Source organism: Macaca mulatta, chromosome 7 (assembly GCF_049350105.2).
Source record: "Macaca mulatta isolate MMU2019108-1 chromosome 7, T2T-MMU8v2.0, whole genome shotgun sequence".
In the NCBI taxonomy this organism is placed as follows: Eukaryota; Metazoa; Chordata; class Mammalia; order Primates; family Cercopithecidae; genus Macaca; species Macaca mulatta.
This window is the reverse complement of record NC_133412.1, coordinates 111131698-111148209: the sequence shown is the minus strand read 5'-3', so window position 1 is coordinate 111148209 and position 16512 is coordinate 111131698.

The window sequence follows — 16512 nt, the reverse complement described above, 5'->3', positions numbered from 1 at the left end:
GGAAAATTTCTGGAAAAGGGATATTCCAGTAAACACACAAATAATAGAAAAGTGAAACAACCTTATTGCTAATATGGAGAAAGTTTTAGTTGTCAATAAAAGATCAAATCAACCACAACATCCTCCTAAGTCAAAGCCTAATCCAGAGCAAGACCCCTACTTCTCTTCAATTCTATCAAGGTAGAGACAGGTTAGGAAGTTGCAGAAGAAAAGTTTGACATAGCAGAGGTTGGTTCATGAAGTTTAAGGAAAGAAACTGTCTCCATAGCATAAAAAAATGCAATGGAAAGCAGCAAGTGCTGATACAGAAGCTGCAGAAAATTATCCAGATCAGGCTAAAATTATGCATGCAGGTTGCAACACTAAACAACAGATTTTCAACGGAGATGAACTCTCCTGTTAGGGTCTAACACAGGTGGTGACTTTAAGTTGAAGCCAATGATCATTTACCATTCTGCTAATCCTATTGCCCTTGAGAATTATGCTAACTCTACTTTACCATGCTTTATAGATGGAACAAGAAAGCCTGGATGACAGCTCATCTGTTGAGAGTATGGTTCACTGAATATTTTAAGCCCATTGCTGAGATCTACTGCTTGGAAAATAATTCCTTTCAGCATACTACTGCTCATTGACAATACACTTGGTTGCCCAAGAGTTCTGTTGTGGGAAGTCAGGGACCCCGAATGGAGAAACCGGCAAAGCCATGTCAGAAGAACATAAATTGTGAAGATTTTATGGACATTTATCACTTCCCCAATCGATACTCTTGTGATTTCCTATGCCTGTATTTACTTTAATCTCTTAATCCTGTCATCATCATAAGCTGAGGATGAATGTCGCCTCAGGACCCTGTGATGATTGTGTTAACTGCACAAATTGTTTGTAGAGCATGTGTGCTTGAACAGTATGAAATCTGGGCACCTTAAGAACAGGATAACAGCGATTTTCAGGGAATGAGGGAGCTAACCTTAAAGTCTGGCTGCCTGTGGGCCAGGCGGGACAGAGCCATATTTCTCTTCTTTCAAAAGCAAATAGGAGGCATATCGCTGAGTTCTTTTTCTCAGCAAGGAACATCCCTGAGAAAAAGAATGCGTTCTGAAGGGGAGGCCTCTGAAATGGCCACTTTGGGAAAGTCTGTCTTTTACAGTTGCAGATAAGGGATGAAATAAGCCCCAGTCTCCTGTAGCGCTCCCAGGCCTATTAGGATGAGGAAATTCTCACCTAATAAATTTTAGTCAGGCCATTTGTCTGCTCTCAAACCCTGTCTCCTGAAAAGATGTTGTCAATGGCAATGCATGCCCAAAACTAAATTAGCAATTTTAATTTTGCCCAGCTCCTGTGATCTCGCCCTGCCTCCATTTGCCTTGTGATATTTTATTACCTTGTGAAGCATGTGATCTCTGTGACCCACACACTATTAATACACTCCCTCCTCTTTTGAAAATCACTAATAAAAACTAGCTGGTTTTGTGGCTTAGACGGCATCACAGAACCTGTCAACATGTGATGTTTCCCCCAGACACCCAGCTTTAAAATTAATATCTTTTGTACTCTTTCCCTTTATTTCTCAAACTGGCCAAAACTTTGGGAAATAGAAAATAACCCATGTTGAATATCGGGGGCTGGTTTCCCCTGATAAGTTCTAATGGAGATATACAAAAAGTTGATCTTGTTTTCATGCCTGCTAACACAAGATCTGTCTGCAGTCCATGGATCAAGCATAATACAACTTCAAGTTTATTATTTAAGAAATACATTGTGTAAGACCATAGCTGACATAGACTGTGATTCCTCTGATGGATCTGGGCAAATTCATTAAAAATCTTCTGAAAAGGATTCACAATTCTAGATGCTATTGAGAACAATCATGATTCGCAGGAAGAGGTCAAAATATCAACATTAACAGGAGTTTGGAGGAAGTTCATTCCAACACTCATGAATGACTTTGAGGGGTTCAAGACTTCAGTAGAAAAAGTAACTGCAGGAGTGGTGGAAATAGCAAGAAAACCAGAATTGGAAGTGGAGCCTGAAGATGTATCTGAATTGCTAAAATCTCATGATAAAACTTGAACAAATGGGGAGCTGCTTCTTAAGGATGAGCAAAGAAAGTGGTTTCTTGAGATAACATATCAAGAATATCAAGAATAGCATCTGAGGAAGATGTTGTGAATACTGTTGAAATAACAATCAAGGTTTTAAACTATTCCATAAAGTTAGTTGATAAGCAGAAGTCAGTTTTGAGAGGACTAAATACAATTTTAAAAGAAGTTCTACTGTGGGTAAAATGCTGTCAAATAGTATCATATACTACACAAAAATCTTTCATGAAGAGAAGAGCATTGATATTGAAAACTTCACTGTTGCCTTTTTTAAAAGAAATTGCCACAACCCCCACCACCCCCAACCTTCAGTAACCACCACCCTACTCATTAGAAGTCATCAACATTGAGGCAACATCCTCCACCAACAAAAAGATTACTACTTGCTGAAGGCTCAGATGATTGTTAGCATTTTTTTGCAATAAGGTATTTTAAATTAAAGTATGTCTATTTTTAGATCTAATGCTATTGCACACTTAATAGATTACAGTATAGTGTAAGTATAATTTTTAAATGCATTGGGAAACCAAACAATTCATTTGACTCTCTTTACTGTGATATTTGCCTTATTGTGATGGTCTGGAACCAAACTTGTAATATTTCTAAGGTATGCCTATAATTTATTTGGGAGGTGATCTCAGAAAAGGATGAGTGGGGAAGCGGAGATATGAGATAGGAAAAGACAGGAAACCCAAGGGTGCAGAATCAACAAATTCTCACCTTGGGATATGAGGCAAGTACTGCTGGGAAAAATATCTCAGAGTTGTCTCACAATAGGTGTAAAAACAGGTAGGGTATTTATCCACCAAATCCCTGCCTATCATTGAATGAAGGCTGCTTCAGGCTCTCTGGCATTTCAACTTGCCCTGCAAGTAAGCTGAGTGTGCTCTGAGCATGCCAGAACAGACACCTTTCAGCAGAGTGCTGCAGGTGTCCACAGGAAGCAGCCTTCAGTCTGGAAAAGTGAGTGTCAAGGGTATAAGAGCAAAAACAACAGTTTCTGCTGAATTGCAAACAGTTACAAACATGAATCTGAAAATGGATGAATTGTCATTTGCTCAAAGGAATATTATACAACAGTTCCAATGGATAGTGTAGCTCTAAATTAGTCAACATCAATAAATTTCCAAATAAGATATTGAGATAAAATGGAATTTGTATCACAATAATTAATATATGTAACATTTCCATGCAGTTTAAAAGAATGAAAAATATAGCAAATTTAGGAAGAGCAGGTGCATTTAGAGAATATCAAAAAGAAAAGAAAGCAAGTTACACAAAGGACCTCAGCTCTATTTCTGGTTCTTTGTTTTTTGAAAAAGCCAAACATGGAAAAATGTTAAGTATAAAAAATATGGGTGTGCATACATGAGTATTCATATTAATATTTTCATATTTCTCTTTATATTATTTATATTGAATAACAGAGAAAGTTGTAAAGAAATGGGCTAGCCTAAATCTAAGTTGTTCATGTTAAAAATCCAAGCTTCTAGAAGAAAGTGAAGTAGGTGTGAAGAAAATATAAAACATTGATAGTATCTGATGTGGAAGTTTTCAATGCTTATTATTTGTGAAAACATCATTAATTTTGATAGAGAAGAATAGCAAGGATATGACACATGTAAATAACTTTTCTAATAAAATAGCTGTGAGGATTAAAAAAGCAGTTGGCAAAATATCTTAAAAAGATTAAGTGCTATACAGTGTAACTAGTATAATTATTACTAAATTGCAGTGACATTATGAAATGTTCCAATGTTAGTTGTTGAATATTTATGGAAATTATTGCCTTGTCTTTTGTCAAAACAAAATAGAATTTCCTTTTTCTCCATATTTTTCCTGTCATGATAGGAGGATTCTGGTTTTTGATAAAATTTTATGCATATTTTATCATTTGGAAGTATGAAAAGCTGAAACTTTTTAAAAGACTGAATGTTGCTTGTGCTTTACACATAATTATGGCAAGAATAACAGTAAAAATATGTCTACAAACATCTAGTGCTTACAATATTCTAGCAGTGGGATAAATACTTTTCATATATAATCTCAAACAGTCCTTATTACAACTTTGTTATGGAAGTTTCTGTTTTTCTTATTTTGCAGATAAGGAAAGTTAAACACCACTCAATGTAAGTGGCTTGTCGAAGAATATAAACTTAGGACACGGAGTGGCCAGGACTTGAAATGATTGCTGTTAGCTCATTAAAAGCCTGCACCTTTAGTCACTCTGCTGTACATTGCCCCCCAAAAAGCAAAAAAAAAAAAAAGTTAGCTAAATTCCATTATACAAAGCAACAAAGTATCAAATTTTAATATTTCTCAAAATAAATTGATCATTACTAGGTTTTAGAAATCTTTAGGGTCATAAACACTCCATTATAATGTTTTATTGTAATAAGATTTAGCCTATTTGCGATAATCCACTTTTGCAACTGAACATTCATAATGTTTACATGTTACCTTATACTATTCAGGAGGGCTAAGACAATCTAGTATACCTGTGACTGGCATGCACTTACTAGAACTTAAGGAGATTCACTTTAAGAAAACCCTCCTTTGGAATGTACATATGAATGGTGCTGCTTCTGGCAGTACATGTAACACTTCAGCACCTGGCCAGTGTTTGACCTTGCCTACTCTTGTCAAACTCAAAAACTGTTAATAGACTCAGTGAGAAACCTGGCTGTCACCATTGTGCTAAGAACAGGTGACCAGGTGTGGGACTGACACAGCACACTTGCACAGGTTTTGTATGAGCTAGTCGTGAGCTTTGACTGCTCTCCTTGCCTCTCATCTGAGATCATGACCATTCAAGCTGTCTGGTCAAGACTCTATTAAGAACAAATGGTGTACTCTTTAGTCATTTGTGTTATGCTACTTACAACCCATAAATTATAGTAGCTTACAATATTTATTCCTTTACATGAGCAATGCAGGTCAGCTGCAGGTATGTTGGTTACATAGGTAACCAGATATGGACTTCACTGGGCTGCACTAGGTCCAGTGGGCCGTCTTTGTATGTTTACTCATGCTGAGATCCAGAATTAAGGAGTGGCCACTGCCTGGAGCACGGTGTTCCCATGGTAGAGGGAAATGTTAAGGGTAAAGAGAGAATAATCACACAAGCTCATTTAAAGCTTCTGTTCAGATGCCGCTTACTTCACATCTACAACCGTTCCACTGACCAACCCATGTCAAATGGCCATGGACAAAGCTAATGGGACAGAAAAGTATACTCCACCAATGGGGAAGATACTACAAAATTTGTGGCAAAGGGTAAATGTGAAATTTTTTAGTGGGAAAAAGGTAATAATTGGAAATCAAAAAGTTCAATTTACCAAGGTAAAAAAAATATCAAAGGAGAAGGAATGAGAAATATATATATAAGAGAAATAAATATAATATGCACACACTAAATTATAAATACACAAGTATTATAGTAATAAAATTTTTAAGCTATAAAATCTTCAATTTCCTAAAAGCATTGGCATCAAACTCATAATAATATTTAGGGAGAAATCTCAATGTCCCTCCCTCTTGTATTCCCACCTGGAGGGATTTCAGCTTCTGTCATCCCCCTCGTTCACACCTCCCAGGGTAGAAGGAATAGGTGAGTTTAGAAGCATCTGTGAATGCATGACTCGTGTCTTCTGGGCTCTCTCTTTTCTGAAGCATCCCTGTCTAGTAGGACAGGATGTTCTACTCTATCCCTATCCTCTTTCCAAGGTAAGAGTCCTGTCCCTGTCCAGCTGTGTTGGTGACTGGATGGGTACATTTTATTTACAGAGGAATTATTAGAAATAGACAAAGAAGTCTTTTCCTCAGTTGGTTCCACCTTTAGTCAGGGAAGAGGACTGTTCTTGATTGGCTTCCCAAAACTGTAGTAATAATAATGTTGATAATAGCTAATATTCATTAAATACCTACCACTTAACTACAGAATCTCATTCATTGACATAATGACCCTGAAAACTGTTCAATCAGTTTTATCATTGAACAAACTGAGCCTCAGAAGAGTTATGTGATCCTCCCAAGGTCACACAACTAATAAATTGGACCTGAGTTACAGTTTTAAATGATATTTACCTGTATGTTTTTTTCTTCCAACTTTTAAGTTCAGGGTGTACATATGCAGGTTCGTTACATGAGTGAATTTCATATCGGGGGGTTTGGCCTACAGATCATTTTGTCACCCAGGTAATGTACATGGTACCTCACGGGTGGATTTTTTAATCTTCTATCTCTTCTTCCCACCCTCCACCCTCAAGTAAGCCCTAGTGTCTATTATTCCCTTCTTTATGTCCATGTAGTCAATGTTTAGCTCTCACTTACAAGTGACAACATGCAGTATTTGGTTTTCTGCTCCTGTGTTAATTAGCTTAGAATAATAGCCTGCAGCTTCGTGCATGTTACTGCAAAGGACATGATTTAATTATTTTTTTTGGCTGCATAGTATTCCATAGTATACATTGTATCACATTTTCTTTATCCAGTCCATCACTTTTGGATATTTAAGTTGACTCTATGTTTTTGCTATTGTGAGTAGTGCTCCAGTGAACCATACATGTGCATGTGTCTTTATAGTGGAATGATTTATACTCCTTTGGGTATATACTCAATAAAGGGATTGCCAAGTTGAATGCTAGTTCTAAGTTCTATGAGAAATCTCCAAACTTCTTTTTACAGTGGCTGAACTAATTTACATTCCTACCAGCAGTCTGTAAGTGTTCCCTTTTTTCCACAACCTCACTAGCATATTTTTTTTTTTACTTAATAATAGGCATTCTGACTGGTGTGAGATGATATCTCATTGGGGTTTTGATTTGCATTTCTCTAATAATTAATGATGTTGAGCATTTTTTCAGATGCTTGTTGGCTGCATTTATATATGACTTCTTTTGAGAAGTGTCTTTTCATGCCCTTTGCTCATTTTTTAATGGGATTGTTTGTGTTTTCTTGTTGATTTATGTTCCTTCTAGATTCTGTATATTAGACCTTTGTTGGGTGCATAGTATGCAAGTATTTTCTCCCATTCTGTAGGTTGCCTGTTTTCTCTGTTGACAGTTTCTTTTGCTGTGCAGAAGTTCTTTAATTAGGTGCTACTTGTCAATTTTTAGTTTTCTTGCAAATGATTTTGAAGTCTTCACTATGGAATCTTTGCTAGGGTTCATGTCCAGAATTGTACTTCCCAGGTTTTCTTGTACAGTTTTTATAGTTCTAGGTTTTACATTTCTATCTTTAATCCATCTTGAGTTGAGTTTTTATATGGTGAAAGTAAAGGGTCTAGTTTTAATCTTCTACATATGGCTAGCCAGTTATCCCAGCACCGTTTGTTGAATAGGGAGTCCTATCCACAGAGCTTGTTGTTGTCAGCTTTGTTGAATATCATATGGTTGTAGGTGTGCAGCTTTATTTCAGGGTTCTCTAACCTGTTCCATTGGTTTATGTGTCTGTTTTTATACCAGTACCATAATATTTTGGTTACTGTAGCCTTATCGTAAAGTCAGGTAGTGTGATAGCTCTGGCTTTATTCTTTCTGCTAAGGATTGTATTGGCTATTCAGACTTATTTTTAATTACATATGAATTTTAGAATAGTCTTTTTCTAATTATGTGAAAAAATGACACGTTAATTTGATTGGAATAGCACTGAATATGTAAATTGCTTTGAGTAGTAACAATATTGATTCTTCCTATCCATGAACATGGAATGTTTTTCCATTTGCTTGTGCCATCTCTGATTTCTTTGAGCAGTGTTTTGTAATTCTCATCATTGAGATCTTTCACCTCCCTGGTTAGTATTCCTAAGTATTTTATTCTTTTTGTGGTTATTGTGAATGGGATTGTGTTCTTTATTTGGCTTGGAATTTGTTGATGTATAGAAATGCTACTGAGTTTTGCACATTAATTTTATATCCTGAAACTTTGCTGAAGTTGTTCATCAGATAGATATAGTATAGGAGCTTTTGGGGAGAGACTATGGGGTTTTCTAGGTAAAGAATCAAATAATCTGTGAAGAGAGGTAATTTAACTTCCTGTCTTCCTATTTTGATGCCTTTTATAGCTTTCTCTTGCCTGATTGTTCTGGTAGGACTTCCAGTACTATGTGGAATAGGAGTAGTAAGGGTGGGCATCCTTGTCTTGCTTCAGTTCTCAAGAGGAATTCTTTCAGATTTTGTCCACTCGGTATAATGTTGGCTGTGGGTTTGTCATAGATGACTCTTATTTTGAGATATCTTCCTTTGATGTCTAGTTTGCTGAGGGTTTTTTAAATTATGGGATGTTGAATTTTATCAAAAGTCTTTTCCACATCTATTAAGATAATCACATGAGTTTTTTTTTTTAAGTTCTGTTTATGTGATGATTCACATTTATTAATTTGTGTATGTTGAACCAACCTTGCATCCCAAAGCTAATCCACCACTTGATCATGGTGGATTAGCTTTCAGATGTGCTGCTGGATTCAGTTTGTTAGTATTTTGTTCAGGATTTGGCATCTATGTTAATCAGGGATATTGGCCTGAAGTTTCTTTTTTTCACTGTGTCTCTGACAGGTTTGGGTATCAGAATGATGCTGGCCTCATACAATGAGTTAGAATCCCTCCTCCTCAGTTTTTGGACTGGCTTTTGTGGGAGTGGTACCAGCTCTTCTTTATACATCTGGTAGAATTCAGCTGTGAATATGTCTGGTCCAGGGCTTTTTCTGTTTGGTAGGGTTTTTTTTGTTGTTGTTATTACTGACTCAATTTCTGAATCCATTATTGGTCTATTCAAGACTTCAATTTCTTCCCAGTTCAATCTTAGGATGTTTCCAGGAATTTATCCATTTCTTCTAGGTTTTCTAGTTTGTGTGTATGGAAGAGTTTGTAATAGTATCAGGGGTGTTTTGTATTTCTGTGGGGTCAGTGGTAATGTCTCCTTTATTATTTCTGATTGTGTCTATTTGGCTCTTCTCATTTTTTTCTTTATTATTCTAGCTAGTTGTCTATCAATTTTATTTATTCTTTCAAAAAACACACTTCTGTTTTTGTTTCTCTTTTCTATGATTTTTCTTATTTCAGTTTCATTCATTTCAGCTTGGATTTTGGTTATTTTTCGTTTCTGCTAGCTTTGAGGTTGGTTTGCTCTTGTTTTTCTAGTTCCTGTAGGTATGAGGTTAGGTTGCTAATTTGAGATCTCTCTAACTTTTTAATGTGGGTATTTAGTGCTATAAATTTTTCTCTTAACACTCCTTCAGCTGTGTCCCAGAGATTCTGGTATGTTGTATCTTTGAAACTGATAAAAGTTTCAAAGAATTTCTTGATTTCTGCCTTAATTTCATTGTTTACCCAAAAGTCATTCAGTACGAGGTTAATTTCCATGTATTTGTATGGTTTTGAGAGACCTTCTTGGTATTGATTTCTATTTTTATTTTGCTGTAGTCTGAGAGTGTGGCTGGTATAATTTCAGTTGTTTTGAATATTTTGAGAATTGCTTTATGGCCAAGCATGTGGTTGATTTTAGAATATGTGCCATGTGCAGATAAAAAGAATGTATATTCTATTGCTGTTGGGTGGAGTGTTCTCTAGATGTCTATTAGACATATTTGGTCAAGTGTAGAGTTTAGGTCTCAAATATCTTTGTTAGCTTTCTGCCCAAATGATCTAATATTGTCAGTGGGGTTTTGAAGTCTCCCATTATTATTGTATGGTTCTCTAAGCCTCTTCATAGGTCTCTAAGAACTTTTTATTTTATGAATTCAAGTGCTTCCATGTTGGGTGCATATATATTAAGGATAGTTAAGTCTTCCTGTTGAATTAAACACTTTATCATTATGTAATGCCCTTCTTTGTCCTTTTTGATCATTGTTGATTTAAAGTCTGTTTTATCTGAAGTAATACTAGTAACCCCTGCTCTTTTTTGTTTTTTGTTTTTTTGATAGATCTTTCTAAATCCCCTTACTTTGAGCCTGTGGTTGTCACTGCAGGTGAGATGGGTCTCTTGAGAACAGCATATAGTTGGGTCTTGCTTCTTTATCCAACTTGTCACTCTATGCCTTTTAAGGGGAGTATTTAGCCCATTTATGTTCAAAGTTAGTATGGATATGTGTAGATTTGATGCTGTCATCATGTTGCTAACTGGTTCCTATATAGACTTGATTGTGTAGTTGCTTTATAGTGTCAATAGTCTATGAATTTAAGTGTGCTTTCTTGGTGGTTGGTAATGATCTTCCATTTCCATGTTTAGCACTTCCTTATGGACCTCTTGTAAGTAGGTCTGGTCATAACAGATTCCCTCAGTATTTGCTTGTCTAAGAAGAATTTTATTTCTCCTTTGCTTATGAAGCTTAGTTTGGCTGGCTATAAAATTCCTGGTTGGAAATCCTTTTTTTTAAGGATGCTGAATACAGGCCCACAATCTCTCCTGGCTTGTTGGATTTCTACTGAAAGGTCCACTGTTAATCTAAAGGGGTTCCCTTTATAGGTTACCTGCACCTTCTCTCTAGCTGTCTTTAATATTTTTTCTTTCCCATTGACCTTCGAGAGTCTGATGACTATGTGTCTTGGGGATGGTCATTGTGTATAGTGTCTTTCAGGGGTTCTCTAAATTTCTTGAATGTAAATGTCAACCTCTCTAGCAAGATTGGGGAAATTTTTGTGGACAATATCTTCAAGTATGTTTTCCAAGTTGCTTGCAGTTTCTCCCTCTCTTTCAGGGACACCAATGGGTCATAGGTTTGGTCTTTTTACATAATCCGATATTTTTCAGAGGTTTTGATTATTATTTTTTCTTTATTTTTGTCTGAGTTGATTCAAAGCATCAGTCTTTGAGCTCTGAAATTCTTTCCACAGCTTGGTCTATCCTGCTGTTAATACTTGGGATTATATAATAAAATTCTTGTAGTGAGTTTCTCAGCTCTATCAGATCCATATGGTTCTTTCTTAAAATAGCTATTTTTGTCTTTCATCTCTTGACTCGTTTTAGTGGATCCCTTAGATTCCTTAGATTGGGTTTCAACTTTCTCCTGAATCTCAATGAGATCTATTGCCATCTAGATTCTGAATCCTATGTTTGTCATTTCAGCCATTCCATTCTGGTTAAGAACCATTGCTGGGGAGCTAGTGCAGACCTGAGTTTCAACGACAGGCTTATTGGAAGCCAAACTGTACAACACTGTTCTGACCCCCTCTGTCTTGTGTGCAATGGCAATGCTCCAGACAGGGAGAAGCCCAGGGAAGGGGAGATAAGGCAGAGTGTCTGAAATGTCAGGTATTTTTATTGTTTTGATTTTTTTATTACACAGTAAATTTAAATTGTTAATAACTTAGACTTTTTAACCGTAGAGGTTTCACATCTTTATGTGAATTTTGGAAATGTATTAGTGTGTCTCTAAATTGGCATAATTCTGATTATGAAAACCTACTAATTTATTAATATATATTTAATTTCATTAGAAGACAATGATAAGATGGAGTTTAACTCAAAGAAATTTTCATTAGTACAAATTTTACAAATATATCTCTATTCTAATACAAAGATCTACCAGTACAGAGAGGGATGATGACCTTTTTGTTGGATTTAGGAGACCCACCTGGGTCTTATAAAGTTTTCTGTAATGTTTAAGCCCTTTAACTATTGACTATTGACCTCAATTATGGTAGTTGAAGGTGTGACTTCTATCTATATAATTATAGGGCTTTTCGATATTAAGATTAAAAAAGTTTTTTAACAATGACAGATCATGATATTTTTGTCCTTTACCTGATATTTATGTATCTTTTTAGGCTTGTTTTAATTTTCATGATAATATGATACCATGTCTTTTTCTTTGAACCCTGAGATTAATAAAATGTATTCCTGGAGACTTCCTATCCACATAAGTGCTATTATCTCAAAATCTTGATATAAGAAAACATCACAAGCCTCAATTCCTTCCTGCCCTTTTCTCCATGTTACTTGTCAAACTGTTATTGGAAATGAGCCTCTGACCTTTTTTTCTCCCACACAATTTCTAATAAAGATGCTGCCACACGGCCGTATCCTAGTAACTAGGTTTTATACTGAGAAAGACAATTAAGAGAGTCCAAGATAGGGCTAGTTTCGACCGTCAGCAAAGGTAATTTGCTAGTCTTTTTCTTTTTCTTTTTCTTGATTTCTTTAATTTAGTTGAATAACGAATCTAACCTTAATGTTCCTTCTGATAAAAATACTGTCCTATAGACCCAAATTGGCATATTTGCTTTTGATTACCTTGCAAAACTCTATTTGCTCTCTTTTCTTAAAAGCTTAATAATTCATATAAGGCTTCAGAGGAATAAAATCACTATGTGTGGGTGAAAAATTCCAACTTCCCTGCTGAGGTTAAATGGCAGCCTTCAAAGAATGTTTTAAATAAATAATGGAAAGAGATACTCCATCTTGCCTCTGAACTGCTGCACAAGCAGTTCCTTAGTCACCAGAATTTGCAGAGACATAAGAAATCAGTAGTCACACAGGCAGGTACTAGAGACCAGGAAGCACCACTATCCTAAATGAAGGGCAGAGATTGGAACTGCTCTGCTTCAGGGCTTTGTGAGACTCTGGGAATCAAATCCTCAATTTTCAATGCAGTAGTAGCTTGCTTTTGCACTCTTAAGTCAAGGCATGAAACTGGATGAGGGAAAAAAAATGCATTATTTTCAGGCAGAACCCAGGTTTAAGGAAATAAGAGGGGGCAATGTACAGGTGCCCTGGAGAAGGCACCTCTTCCCTTGGAACAGTCTGCTGGGCAGATTAGGAAAGGAATGAGAGGAAGATTGAGGGTGAGCTTGTTGCTGGGGTATGGCATGACATTTTTGCTTTGTAGGTCATAGAGGAAGATGGGCACCACTGACCCAACTCACTTCCTCCCAGCCTGAGCTCGGTATGCCTTTGTCACCTAAAGTCATGAAGATACAATCAGAATTCCAGTAGCATTAGGTGGTAAACGCAGAAGTGGTTTTTCAAAGGCCACCCCATGTCGTATATGCTACTCGTACATAATTCAAGCAGCTTTAGTGTCTCACTGGGCTGTCAGGTCTGGGAAGTCAGATCCGACATGTAGTTAGATGTGCTCATTGTAGAAATCACACTTCTCCAGAGTAATTTTTACAGTAATATGAACTAAAGTTAATTTCTCAAAAATGTTGCAGGCCCTCTCTAGAAGTATACTTTTCAGTCCGCTAACTGTCGTTGTTTTTCTTCTTTCAAGGAAATCAATGCAACCTACACTAACTTGGGACAATGGACCCTGCAACATCCAGTATTTCAGCTGCAGAGGGGTTACTTTCCCAAATGTTTCAGGCATCTGTTTCTTCATTTCTTTCTTCCTTTGCTGTAAAAGAGCTCCATATGTCTTGTTTTAACACAGTATGTTTGCAACCACAGCAAATTAAATAATGCCAGTTGAGAACCATATACTAAAATATGAAAATCTAAATCGAATTTATATCTTCACAGTGCAATGTTTTCTGAACTTCACTTTTGCACATACCATCATCACGATTTTTGTCATATCCACATTTTACCTATAGTATTATTTAGTAATTTTCTTTTAAGTTGACTCACATTTTTGCCTCCATACATTAATTTCAAAGGAAGCTACAATAAAAGTAGCATGTCACTCACCGTAAAAAAGAAGTAAATATATATAGATCTGTAATCATTAAAACATAAAAATGTTGTCACCCCCCTGAAAATTATCTGCATACCATATTTTGAGAGATTATTGTATAGAGATTTATAATTTACAGATTTCTCCAGCATAAATTAATCCATTTAATTTTCACAAGAATTCTATGAATTTGGCAAACAGATACAGTATAACCATCCACATTTCAGAGACAAGAAAACAAGCAAGCACTGGCTCACAAAAAAAAAAAAAAAAAAAAAAAGGAGGGTTTCATACTGAAAGAGAGCTTGCTGTTGTTTTTGTTTGAAGCCCATATTATCTAATTTTGTACAGTTTATGTATGACTTTTCAGGTTCATTTGTGGTCTAAGAGTCTAAAATTCTAGACTACAGGTCTTCTAGAACACTGTTTTAATTGATTCCCTACTCACTTACTATCAAAAATCTTCTTGTGACTGCCCACATTTTGATTGCACTAAAATTGTGCCAAAACGAATATATTCAAAATAATTGATAATTTATGGAACCCTTAAAAACCTTCTTAACACAAAATTTTTATGTGGTAAGGTAGGTAGCATTTTTCTATGTTGCAAATTAAGAAATCATGAAATATTTAAATAACTTATCCCAAATCAAACATCTTTCTGTACAATTAGAAACACCAAAAATTTTTAAATTTGTGTGAAGACTCAAGAGAGATTTAAGACAGTGCTTTATAAATCGTATTGGAAAATAACACTATTATGTGAAATTCCTCACAGCAAAAATATGTTATAAAATGTCTTAGTGATTCTTTTCACTTCACTATTGAAGAGGTACGTTGTAATCATCTAAAGCAAATAGTGATACTAAAATCACAGACAGATATTTAAGCAAGAGATAGCACATACTCTGTTAGTCAAAGACACAGGAAATATTACATAAACATTCAACAAAAACATTCATAATAAAAGAAAATTGGCATTATATCATTGAGAATTACATTAATTCATTCTACAAATAAAATATTCTTATATTCCTATTGCTTCTATAATTCTAATTTTAGCTTATTTTCAATTATAAATTTAACATGAGTATTTTAAAATTTGTGATGATATAGAAGGATATTAAATAAATGTTTCTCTCTCTTTTCTTTCTTCATTCTCCCTCTCCCCAGTCCTACCTCCTAATTTCATTCACCAGTGGTAATCATTATTAAGTTTTTGTGTGTGTATATGCTTTCAGAAGTTTGATGCACATGCATATGCTTTGTTTTTAGGCAAATGGAATCTGAAAATACTTATATACACACTGTTTTGAATCATTTTTTCTTGATATCAGATATCTTTTTATATTGTTATATACCAACCTTTTACATTCACTTCATTGTAACAGAGTGTTCCATTGAATATATGTGCAACCATTTATATTGCTGGTTGTCAGATTTTTTTTTCTGTAAAGAATCATACGGAAAATATTTCAGGCTTTGTGAAATATTTGGTCTTTATCACAACTATTCAACTCTGCCGTAGATAATACATAACTGATGGGTATGACTGTACTCTCTGATAAAACTTGACAAAAACAGACTATAGGCTGGATTTGGCCCACAAAACATAGTTTATTGACCCCTGATCTAAATAATTAGTCATCTACTAGTATAAACAAGTTATTTTCTGTTTGTTGCTATTAAAAATAGTGCTGCTATGGGACTCTTTAATGTATATGCATTTGCTTAAGTTAAAATGAATACACCACAGAGTATATAAAATATTGCTTTATGTGTGAAAAAACAATCCTGTATATTGTGGGCTTCTTTCCATCAAGTGCTTGTGTTCTCTCCCTGGACAAATAGATATTTTCTGTCTGTGTTGTTTTATTTTTTTATCTGGCCCCTTTCCTACCTTACTATTGGCTAAATGAAAAGTCCAGAAACTCAAACCTATTATTGTATCTATTTCCTGTTTCCCCTGACTTGTGTTATCCAGGGATTAGTGACAAGAAAGTGTTACCCCTATGGGAGAGGAACTGTCTAACTCAAAGATTACATGTGAAGGGAAAGCTTAATGGAGATTGAATTAAATAACTGGTATTTTCCTTTTCAGCTATTTTTTATCTCATTTTCTTTTTTTTTTTCCTGAAATTCTTTGTGGCAAGTTGAGTTTGTATCAGAATAGGTCCAGACGATGGGGAGATTCTAAAATCAACCTTTAGCCTTTAATTAAAGACCTGAAAGATATTGCTATTGGCCACTTCAAGGTATAGAGAAATTAATACTCTGAACTGCAGGGTATCTGAGAGAACAAGTAATCAGATCTTGTGTTATCACAGAAGATAATGGGCACTATTTCTTCCTCCTCCTTGTGTTAAGTGTTTATACAATGTCTGGCAAGACACTTACAGGTAGAGTTAAGCAGCATCTTCTGTTCCTGCTTTTCTACAAATGGTCTCATGATCAGCCTCAGCAGACATATGAATTTTAACTCGATTTTGCTTCCTTTGTGGTTGAAGTGCTCATTGGGGATGTCATTACTATCTGGAGGACTTGCATTTTCCTTTTTCAGTAGTGCTTAACAAAATCAAGTCCTTGTGTCTTTCATTCCTCATCATCCCAGCAGACTTTTAGGCTGAGATTTTTGAACAAATATATTTGTGCTTGAAATTTATTGAATTTGTGGTTGAATGTCTCACCTTTACAGAGGATCAGTCATCACCTGAATAAGGCTCCCAAACTAACAAAGGAGCTATAAACCCATAAAGAATTGCTGATAAGGCAGTTGATATTAATCTGGGTCTGAAATTTA